The 4,205-nt window shown below is 52.6% G+C and overlaps 1 non-coding gene across 1 annotated transcript; it reads right to left on the bottom strand.

The window, feature by feature from the left end:
* Positions 1-2,587: 2,587 nt before the first annotated feature.
* LOC113223115 lies at positions 2,588-2,682 on the bottom strand. Its single transcript, XR_003308612.1, has one exon. It is a non-coding gene; the product is annotated as a small nucleolar RNA SNORD116 (small nucleolar RNA).
* Between the last annotated feature and the right edge of the window lie 1,523 nt (positions 2,683-4,205).

Below are 4,205 nucleotides of genomic sequence, written 5' to 3'. Positions count from 1 at the left end.
GGAGGACTCATCATCGATCCAAGCACATTTGAAGAGGCAGGACATTTGACACCACAGGCTGGGCAGTGGGTGAGCCAACGACCTTAAAGGCCTTGGCCGTGCCCTTAACGGCCTGAAGAACTGCTCCTTGCGGGTCTCAGAAATTCTAAAGACACCCTCACTCAGCATGCGGGACAGAGGAATGCTTACCGTCCTGAGCCATCCACCAGCACGGGGTGCACCGTGGATGCCAGGCCACACCGACTCCACGACTCCGTGGGGCCTTTGTTGCTCATAAGCATCAATCATCTTCCTTGCAGCAGGCTGTGGGCCTTCCACGGCAACTGCCCCTGAGAAGTGTAAAGATATCACATGCATACTTATAAAACAGGTCCAGGTGCACTGGTCACCTCTTCAATGCCATTCTAGCTCACAGGGCAACTCACACACCTACTTTTCGTTGACTGACCTTCATTACCATGATTGACCTTCATTACCATGAATATACCTGACGCGTGTCATTCTGTGGACACTTAGGAAGCATGTGTGACTCAAAGGACAGCATGTGCCCACTGCTGAATCGATTTGCCTGTGGCTGTGCATGCCTGCGTGTGTATGTGTGTGTGAGAGTGAGTGTGTGTGTTTATGTGTCTTCCTCAGGCACATGTGTTTCCGAACACCACAAGGGGTGGTCATCGTCTGCAGCTTCCAGACCTGAACCTCCCTGCAACCCAAAGATCAAGACCCAAGCCTTCAATCAGTAGGATGTGAACTCTGACCTCACGACCATGCAGACATAGGCCCAAAGTCCCTTGACTAACAACCACCAAGTCTGGCGTGAGCACACATTCCTCCTCATGGGGCATCTGATGTCATGACCAGACACTCTCTGGCTGCCCTCTCAGGTTGAGGTGCACCTGGCAGAAAATCAACCACAACCAGCGCTGGAGATCGCCGCTGCAAAGTGCAGCACATCAGTTTGAAACTCAGTGTCAAGGCCAGAGGCGGTCTTCCCAATCTAGCCAAAGAACCTCAAGACAAGGGCTTCCTCCCCTCCACTCAGTCCACATGTCCGCACCATGCACTCAGGACACCCTGAGGATGCTTTTCCAACAGGACATCTCCGCCTGACTCCCTAAGGACAAGGTTGACAGGACACAACGCCTGTCATTGTTCTTGCATCAGACACATCTACAGGGCTTCCCTGCACTGACCTCTGAGGCAACATCCAATCACACAGCCAACTTGACCGCACTACTACCCACCACAATGCCTACAAATCAACGGTTCTCAACACCACGGGGTCTACATGCACGTTCCTGCTAAGTGAGCTACAAGCCACAGAACCACCAACCTTTCCAGCTTTCCTAAGCCAACGGTGTGTCCTTTAGTGTGACATTCCTGTCCTGGCCATCCTAGGACTTCAAATCAGTTAAGGGACCTGAAATGTTTCCCTGGCCATGCTGAGACTTCAAACCAGTTAAGGGAGCTGAAATGCTATGCCTAGGGCATAGTGGAATCCAACACGGGAACATCACCAACACGCAGAGGCATCCCAAGTCAAGAGATCCTCTGTGGCAATGCCCTGGGACTGCATACACATTGCCTAGAATGAACATAGACCTCCATGGATAGCCCCACACATGACTGGAAACCACTGGAGAATCCCAGGCCAAGGCTACAGCACATTCCTTCTAGATGCCTTCGGGATAGAAATTGCTTTCCAAGCAGGAAAAGAGGATCCTGAGCAGTGTTTGCTCACACGAGCTGCAGCAGGTGGGGCTGCCTGACAATGCATGCCAAGAGACCATTTCCAGGAAGATGTGCACAATGGTGGAGCCCACTACTCTGCTGAGAAGACCAGAAGTGACCCAGGGCCACAGACACCATCCTGACACTCACTCGCCCAGAGACATGCCCTCAAATACCCGCCCTGGCTGACCTGTCATCCACCAGAGAAATCCATACAAAGTCCATCACCACCAAGTGACAGCTCAATGCAGCTGAAGACACACACGTCCACATGAGCCCTCCATCACCTTTTGTCTGGGGTACTGTCCTGCCCAAGCCTTGGTCACTGCACCATGGTCATCTCATGGCTAGGGATGCAAAGAAATCCATGCCAGAGGGCACCTGTGACTGACGCTGGAAGGGAGCTGAAGAAGCTTTAGCCATCTGCGGCAACAACCATTGCTCTGCACTGTCCTCCAGCATCTAGGAACTCCCTTGTCATCAGCTAATGGAAAATGAAGACCAAGGTCTACCTGAGGCCTGGGCCTCATGCTCTCCTTGGCAGGGGACCTATGACCCAGTCCTTTGCACAAAGATACCCGCTGTGAGGTCCGAGTCTTTCTTCCTGGGAGCTCACCAGGCCAAGACCAGCCACACACTCCCCTAGGTCAAAACATTTCCACCTGCTTCCACAGCCGCCACATCACAGAGGGGCTGATCCCCCCAACTGTCCCAGCCATCTATGTCACACAGAGGGAATGTCCTAACATGCATGTGACAGGAGACTTTCATCTGTAAATGCCCTGGGTGGTGGAACCTATGGGAACCAGTGGAAGCTGTCCCTCGCCCCTACAGTCCCTGGGGGAGGCAACGTGCTGGACCTCAGTTCCGATGAGAACGACGGTATGAGTTCTCACTCATTTTGTTCAGCTTTTCCAAGGAATGTTTTTTTGGGGGACTCATCATCGATCCAAGCACATTTGAAGGGGCAGGACGTTTGACATCACAGGCTGGGCAGTGGGTGAGCCAATGACACCTTCGGCCTCCTGGGGAACCCAGAGCCACACCACAGAACAATGGGCACAGACCATCGACTCTGGGAGGGGAATTCACCATGGCATTAGTAGCCCACTGAGAAACAGTTCTTTGCAGGTCTCAGAAATTCAAAAGACATCTCTGCACACAGGGCAGAGGAATGCTTACCATCCTGAGCCACTCACCAGCATGGGGTGCACCAAAGATGCCAGGCCACACCAAATCAATGACTCAAGGCAGCCTCCGTTGGTCAGAAGAATTGACCATCTTCCTTGCCAGCAAGCGGTAGACCTCTCATGACAAAATGCTGCTGAGAAGTGTAAAGAAATCAAATGCATGCTTGAGAAACGGGCCCAGGTTCAATAGTCACCACTTCAATCCCATTCTTTCCCGCAGGGAAACTTGCATGCCGGCGTCTCCTTGGGCTCCATGACAGACTTCGATCTTCATGAATATACCTGACCCACGTCACTCTGTGGACGCCTAGGAAGCACACGTGACCACAACAATAGCACACACCCATTGGTGCATCTGTTTGCCTGTGGCTGGGCACGCCTGTGCATGTGTAGGTGTGTGAGAGTGTGTCTGTGTGTACGTGTCTCCCTCACACACGTTTCCCAACAGCACGTGTGGTCATAGTCAGCATCCTCCAGACCTGGAAACCATCCCCACGCCTGCAACCAAGCGGCTGAGGACACAGGCCTTCAATCAGAAGGATGTGAATTTTGACTTAGGGGTCAGATGGCCATTGGCCTGAGGTCTCTCGACTAACAGCCACCACCCCTGGCACGAGCATACACTCCTCCTCATGGGGCATCTAACGTCGTGACCAGACACTGTCTCTGGCCACCCTCCCAGGTAAGGCACACCTGGAACCAAACCAACCACAACTCGCCCTGGAAGGCACCTTTGCAATGGCCAGCACACTGATCTTAGACAAGGCATCAAGGGCAGAGACAGTCTTCTGAACCCAACCAAAGGACCTCAAAACACACACTTCCTCTCTCCAGTCAATTCACATGCCCACACCATGCCCTCAGGACACACGAAGGGAACGGTTACTTTTCCAACAGCACATTCCCACCTGAACCCCTAAAGACAAGGTGGACAGGACACCATCTTTCATTTTCCTTGTATTGGACACGCCTACAGGCTTCCCTACACTAATCGCTGAGCCAACATCCCACAATGCAGTCAACTTAAAAGCACTACCACCCACCCCAGCGTCGGCAAGTCACCACCACCTCAACACCATCACCAGGTTTACATGGACACAGCTATGAAGTGAGCTGCAGGACATAGAACCACCAAACCTTTCCGACTGTCCTAAGCCAACTATGTGTCATGCCAAAGTGGCACGGCTGTCCTGGCTGCACTGTGATACCAAACTGGCTAAGTGAGCTGAAACGCTTCACTGCCCTGAGGATGCAGCAGAATCCAATACTGGAACATCACCAACA

Source organism: Piliocolobus tephrosceles, unplaced genomic scaffold, assembly GCF_002776525.5.
Source record: "Piliocolobus tephrosceles isolate RC106 unplaced genomic scaffold, ASM277652v3 unscaffolded_38857, whole genome shotgun sequence".
NCBI lineage: Eukaryota > Metazoa > Chordata > Mammalia > Primates > Cercopithecidae > Piliocolobus > Piliocolobus tephrosceles.
The sequence above is the reverse complement of the archived record's forward strand: the minus strand, read 5'-3'. Positions and strand labels throughout refer to the sequence as shown.